We start from the raw sequence: 7,867 nt of genomic DNA on the forward strand, positions 1-7,867 counted from the left end.
GGTCACCAGGTCAAACCAAAGGAAAAGCTTGTTAACACTCTAGAGGTCACAATTTTGGCCCAATCTTAATGAAACTTATTCAGAATGTTACCCTCAGTAAAATCTTGGACGAGTCGAAATTGGGTCACCTGGGGTCAAAAACTAGGTCACCAGGGCAAATGAAAGGAAAAGCTTGTTTACAGAGTAGAGGCCACATTTATGACTGTATCTTCATGAAACTTGGTCAGAATGTTAATCTTGATGATCTCAAGGTCCAGTTTGAATCTGGGTCATGTATGATTGAAAACTAGGTCACCAGGTCAAACCAAAGGAAAAGCTAGTTAACACTGTAGAGGCCACATTTATGACCATATCTTAATGAAAATTGGTCAGAATGTAAATCTTGATGATCTTTAGGTCAATAGGTCAGAATGTTAATCTTGATGATCTATAGGTCACATTCAAATGTGGGTCAGGTGGGGTCAAAAACTAGTTCACTAGGTCAAATCAAATGAAAAGCTTGTTAACACTCTAGAGGCCACATTTATTACTGTATCTTCATGAAACTTAGTCAGAATGTTAATCTTGATGATCTTTAGGTCAAGTTCAAAATCTGGGTCATGTGGGGTCAAAAACTAGGTCATCAGGTCAAATCAAAGGAAAAGCTAGTTAACACTTTAGAGGCCACATTTATGATCATATCTTAATGAAAATTGGCCAGAATGTTAATCTTGATGCTCTTTAGGTCAATAGGTCAGGTGAGCGATACAGGGCTTTCATGGCCCTCTTGTTTAATTACCGCAGTCAGTACCAATGTACATGATATGCTTGTTACTGTTATTATGAAATTGTGTGTCCAAATCAATGTTTTTCCTCACAAAATACACACAAAGCTGAGTTTACACTTGAACACACCAATTCAAATATAACCATTGTAAGTATTAGGCAATCATTTCGTATTGTTTTGCGTTGTCATATTCATCTGTCCTTTTGTCTGTATTTGACTTCACATATAACATCTCCTGACTTCAGAAATCATCTCCAGTGCGCATCTCTAGTCAGGACCTATACCTACGTAGCAGGATAGCCTGCCTACAGGGATCCGCATGGATCATAAACCGAAAATAATGGACCTAACTAGTGCAACTTTCTAAACGTAGGCTCTACCTGACCTCCCTGTTAGGCCCTAAAGTGGTCCTAATTGATGACTGATAGGGGCCTTATGTTGTCCACCTGTTATAATTGGTTAAATTGCGATGTTTTCCAGGTTTGAGTTATATCGGACCTGTATGTAAGATGCCTGTTGGCGTAGGAAGACTAATAGCAGACTCTGACAGCTCTAGATTAAGTCGTATACGGTCAGTTTTAGAGTTTAACCCCGAACAATCGGGTTTGACCCAGAACCAATACAAAAACGTAAAAAAGTTCGGTCTCTGCGAAACGCCAGATTGAATTTTGCGTTTTCTCCCACTGCATAAAAATGCTAAATTTGCGATGTCGCGCTTTTTTCCTTCGATTTTTATGGAACTTAAAAATACTGTCCTGTTGAGTGGTTTGGCATGTGCACTGCTTTTGTAGCACTTTTCGTTGTGTCGTACTGGTGCGTGCGCCAACGCACCATAACGAAATTTTGGAAGTTTTGTGTGTCGTTTTGTTGTGCGTGCCAATGCGACAACACGAAACTTACAACGCGACAGAACGAAACATAGAACGCGGGAGAATGAAACATTTTACATCGTTTTGTCGTGTACGGCATTAACAAAGGTTTCGTTTTGGCGTGTTGGTGCACGTACCAAAACGAAATTAAATGTTAAATCATTCAAAAGACATAATCAGGTACTACTTCGTCCATATATGCACCGTAGAAAACATTGTATACTGGTATCATGCATTTATACTTTATGCTTGCATTTACTACTCACAGTATCTTGAAAAGGACCCAGTCATGGTTCAATACATCGGCTTGTTTTAGACCCTTGTTATTTCTATGAAGAATTGGCAATCATACGATATCAAATTTAGTTCTCCCATGTGAATCCATACATACAGAGACATATATAGTACTTTATCTTCCATACAGTCATTTCAGTCAAATTAAGTACTCAGAAATATCTTAATCAAGAAGAGGCATTGTTTGGACTTCCAACAGTTTGGAAAGTATTTTAAACAGCCATCAGCATTTGACGGTTAATATAGGACTAAACAAAATGACAAAGTTCCTTCTAGACACGCCCTGTGTCTGAACTAAAACAAAACTCCACATTCAATTTATAACATTCTACCAAACGCCGCATACCACAATCTAAAGCTAACAACTCGAATTGATATTGATAAGGATTTGACATATATATTAAATTACTCACGTAATATTTTAAAGCAAACTTCTTACGTTATGGCTTCGCTCAATGCTTTACATTAGGCGAGTTAGGTGAAAGTGTTCCGAATATATCTCTACAATAATTCTAGAAAAATAAAATCAGTTAGGAGTTTACTAAAGGACGAGTAAAATGACAACATGGATCCCTCCCTCTACATAATTTTCATTTTACCCGCTTAGAGTAATACCCAATAAATCATCAAATAGTTTTAGAATCATACATGACCTTTCTCTCCATAGGTATGGTCAATCTTTTCAAAAGAAATTCTACAGCGACTTTGGAAACTTCTGACCATGTCGTTAATAGTAACCTCTTCATATAAAAGCGGGAAAATGCAGCCTGATTGCAAAAGCAGATTTGGAAGAATCATTTTCGAAATTTCCTATTTTAGCGTTAGACTATCACATAAACTTTGCTTATATTCGAAAAGAAAAAAGAAAACAACATTTTTGACTGGGTTTTGCTGATGGGGTCTTCTAGTTCAGGTCAAATGTTCAAACATTCTTTTACATTGTCTCTCCCAAAGATATCTCATGTCGTTGATGACTTCATTTATTACTAGAGCTGACACCGATGCAGTTCTAAAACTTCGCACAGACCTTAATATACCAGTCAACATGAGAAAACGCTATTGCCTGCAATATGCGTCTCCGTACATGGTATTGAGATTGACACAACATTGATGCTGGTTCGACTTCCTCCTGATAAGGTCAAAACACGAAGTTAAAACGTACAAGGAAATAATAACTCAAGCAAATTCAGTCAACTTTCTGACACTGACTGATTTTGCCTGCAGGTCATAAAACCAGGACGGTGCTTTCTGAGACGAATGCGCAACCTAACAACGGGTCTTCAAACTCAGACAACTTCATAGAATTATGTAAGGAATCAAGAGGAGACCTTGTTCTTTTCTCAACATTTATCAGTCAGTACAAGGCTTGAACATTACTCACTGGGGACCGGTTTATGTGCAAGGTGCTTTAACATTATTTACTGATGCAGCGAGGTCCAAGGTATTTGGTTGTACTTACTTAGAAAAATGGTTAAAAAACTGAACATTAACATACTTGTGTTGTAGCCGACAGCATGAGATATCATTTTGCTTCCAAAGGATCTTACAGATTTCATTACCTATCACATCAGCAATCTTTATGTGCCGTATGGCGGCTGTAAAAGGTCTCTCCGTACTTGGATTCAGCGTTGTTATATTTTCTGGTCCTTTGGGAACATGAAGCCAATTCAACACCTGTGTAATAGAGTTCTGCTTAAGCCGGTGCTAGGGGCATACGAGATGTCGCACTTCCCATTACGTCTCATGAACAGACTAAATCAAATCTGCTATTATTTTACTTGGTTGCATTCTGTGCTCCCAGAGGACCTTCTAGATAACAGATTTTATCATTTATTTAGTATAAACAGAAACGTATCAGTATTATCGTGAACGCACCGTTAAATGCTTTCTGTACAGTGACCCATTTGAAAAATGCCTAAAATTGCGTGGTGTAAAACCGGGTCCTTTATATTTTACAAGTTGAAATTAATCTGTTACAACTATAAAATCCAGTTATTATTTACTCAAAGAATTTTAATCTATTTAGATGTCACCTCTGAAATATAAACATCACAGTTTTCTCATCGGTGCTGTGCACAGGCAACCGTAATAGTTTTTTTCCAAAGAAAAAGTAATGCAAATAATACGCTGGAGGTCTGCAACCTTCCGACGATACATTCGCTTACTAAAGTTGTCTGTATAAATACGCACTGTTAACATTTCACATTTGGGTGTGAAAAATGTCTGTGTAGTCTTATTAGATTCTATCAATGCTACTTGTTAAGCTAGCTGACACATTTGGAGGGGGAGGGGTGGGAGAGGGGGGCGGTTTTTTTTATTGTTGATAAGAAAAAGAAAGATAATGTCCTACATTCTGAATGCCATTACAATTTGCAACTTTTATTTACCAGTTAATGCGCATCTTCAAGATTGAATATTATTCACTGAAACTTCACGTAATTATTATCTACAAACTTAGTATTGTATAGGTACGCTTTAGTCTATATTTATTCAGATGTATTAACGTTGTAAAATAGTGAGTACAGTGGGATGTATCCTCTTAATATAAGATAGTTAACTGGTTTTGTATTATGAAGACGCTGGAAATGGAAACCTTACAAATTTCATATTGTTGTACCTTTCCAAATACGTGCATTATTAACCTTATTTTTGATTGTAAATTGTATAGTTGTAACGAAATTTTATTTTGAAATACATTGGGGGTGAGTATTTCTATTTATAGTTTTAATTATACATAATATCAGACGACGTTACTCTAGAATGATCATCAATATTTCAGCGGTAATTTACATTTAATTTTCAAATGTTGAGAAGTTCATTTGAGTGTGTACTACCATATTTTGTTATTAAGGCTTTGCAGTTGATTTACATTAGAAAACTTACAACTTACTTTGTGTCTCGAATAAACTACCTTATTTCACTATCAGATTGTTAATGCTACGTTGTTTATATTTATAAAATTGTATGTACTTTGAATTCAGTTCTTACATTTAGTAGTCATCTATTTTCCCTTGCCCATCTCATTTTCGGTATTCTGTCCTCCTTTTCGTCAAAATATATAAACACTGAAATTAATTTTTGATGTAGTATAATATTGATATATCAAATATATCGTATGGCCATCTGGTCAGAGACGTTCAAGCTTATTCACTGTTGTTTTCACATAGACTTTAGGCACAAATCAACTTGAGGTTATTCCTTGTTGCTTCCATATATTCTTTAGGCACACATCAATTTCAAGGTTACGAGGAAGGCTTACTAACTAATTGCGTAGATAAAAATGTTTTTTGCAGCAGAAATGAAGTAACTGTTGTGTCGATTAACGATAACAGTCAATGTGGATATAAAAAGTTTCCGATTACACATTACATGTTGTTCTACGAAGGGAGGTTTATACATTTGGAATATATTTTTATATTGTTACTGCTTCCTCAGATTACACCATACATGAAATCAAAGTTATAAAGAAAATTTTAGATGGTTCTCATACAAAATCAAGTATTAGGTCATAAATAAAATAAACACACGCATTGCCAATCAATTTACAAAATATGTGAAAATCAAAATCATTAAAAATTAAACATGTTCTCATACATAATCAAGTTACACAATATGTGGTGTAAAACATAAGTCATAAAACAAACTCTTGTTTCGTTACAAAATCTGGTTACACGGTATGTGGAATCAAAGACATAAATGGAATTGTAATTGTTATCATACAAAATTAGGTTATTTAGTATGTGGAATCAGAGACATAAATGGAACTATAATTGTTATCATACAAAATTAGGCTGTACAGTATGCCAGTATATGGAATCAAAAACATAAATGGAATCATAATTTGTTCTCATACAAAATTAGGCTACACAGTATGTGGAATCAAAGACTTAAATGGTATTGTAATTTTCTCTCAAACAAAATCAGGTTACACTGTATGTGGTATTAAAGACATAAATGGAATTGTAATTTCTTCTCATAAAAACAGTAGTACAGAATGTGGGATCAAAAACATAAATGGAATTGTAACTGGTTATCATACATCATACAGCAGGTCACACAGTATGTGAAATTAAGGCATAAATGGAATTGAAATTTGACTCATACAAAATCAAATGACAGGGTATTTGGAATCAAAGACATAAATGGAGTTGAAATTTGTTATAATAAAACACCAGGTAACAGAGTATGTGGAATCAAAGACATAAATTGAATTGTAATTTGTAATCATACAAAATCAGGTTAAACAGTTTGTGGAATCAAAGACATGAATGGAATTTTAATTTGTTATCATACATAATCAGATTAAACAGTATGTGGAATCAAAGACATAAATGGAATTGTAATTTATTCTCAGACAAAATTGGGCACCAGCCTATCCCTCGGGATTCTGCAAATGTTATAACACGAAATAAAACGTGTCATACCTACAACATATCTTAAGACATGACTATTACATACGACAAACTAAGAAATCATCCATTTTTATGGGGTCTCATTTTCTAGGATTTCGTGGTTGACTTTTGAGATGAAATTTTTATAAGAATTATATCTAAGAGAAAATAGTTTTATTATTTTTTCTTGGTTGCATTTTTATGCATGTTGTTAACAGTCTTTTGGTGTCATCTGACCGCCGTAAAATATCTCCCTGTATTTTGGCTCAGCATTGTGATATTTTCTGGTCCTTTTGGATCGTGGAGTACATTAAGTTGTGTTACTCTCATGTATATACTCAATAAAACTAAATCTGCTTCTGTTTCATTCTAATTCTATTTTTTCAAAATTTATAACCAAGAAAAATTTATCATTACAGCAAAAAAGCTTTTTACCTACATACATTTTAACCAAAATACAATACTGAAACTAGTATATATTACATTTTACAAAGTACATAAAAATATACATGTTTTTTTATACATGATCTAGTTCTCAACAAAATACATAGATGATACTATTTGTTGTTAAATGAGAGTAAATTGAAACAGTGTTTTATGGATGAGTTATTTTCAGACACTTATCGCATATCTAGCTTCTTTCAGCACTTGGTGTGGTCAAATTTCATCTACTCTGTCAGTGTTATTTCATTGTTTTCAGCTTACCATAGTGTCCAACAATGTAGACCTCTTGTTTATGATGATTGTAGCATAAACACTCTGGGGATTTTACTTCATCTAAGATTGTGTAACCTTGCTTCAAGTCTCCTGTGATGTAATGTATGTTTTGTTTTTTGTTGCTACACACCAGCAATGATCCGTCATCTAACATCAGCATCCCACGTGGTTGATCAAGATCCTTGTGCGTGTATTCTTTTAATGCAGTACCCTGTAATGTTACTTTGAGTAAACTGCGGCTATCCCAGTTACAAATGTAGAAATGTTCAGCATTTTCACTGAGTATTATGTAGGTAGGGTAGTTAAATTTGCTACTGGTCAGTAAAGTCTGGTCACTGACAGTACCCTGCCGATCTATTATTTGCACAATGTCAGGACAAATGCAAACCACATAGAGTTGATCTTGATGATAAGTTATACCTTTACATTCTCCTTTATCAAGTGAAATCCTGCGAATATTGAAAATTTATCAGCTGTTGCCATTACCAATATCGTCTTCTCTTTTGGTATTGTCACAGCAACCTGGTCATCAGACAGTGAAGCAATATCCCATGGGGCTGAGTCAAGTATTTCCTCTTTTATCACATGTTTACTTTTTATGTCCACAATTTTTAGTTTACTGTTGATGTGATCAGACAGCACAACTTTGTTAGAGGACAGTACTGCAATCCCCGTGTTCATGCATTTTTCCTGATCCTCTTTTTTCTGTATATATATTTCTCCTATTTCAGTTAACACGTCAATTTTTTTTTTCAGTCTCGGGGTCATTAGGGTAGTGGATAGGCTCAACTGCTCAACGTTATGTTTTCCCATGTTTTTTTTTGTCAAGA

This window comes from Mercenaria mercenaria, chromosome 17 (genome assembly GCF_021730395.1).
Source record: "Mercenaria mercenaria strain notata chromosome 17, MADL_Memer_1, whole genome shotgun sequence".
Classification (NCBI taxonomy): Eukaryota; Metazoa; Mollusca; class Bivalvia; order Venerida; family Veneridae; genus Mercenaria; species Mercenaria mercenaria.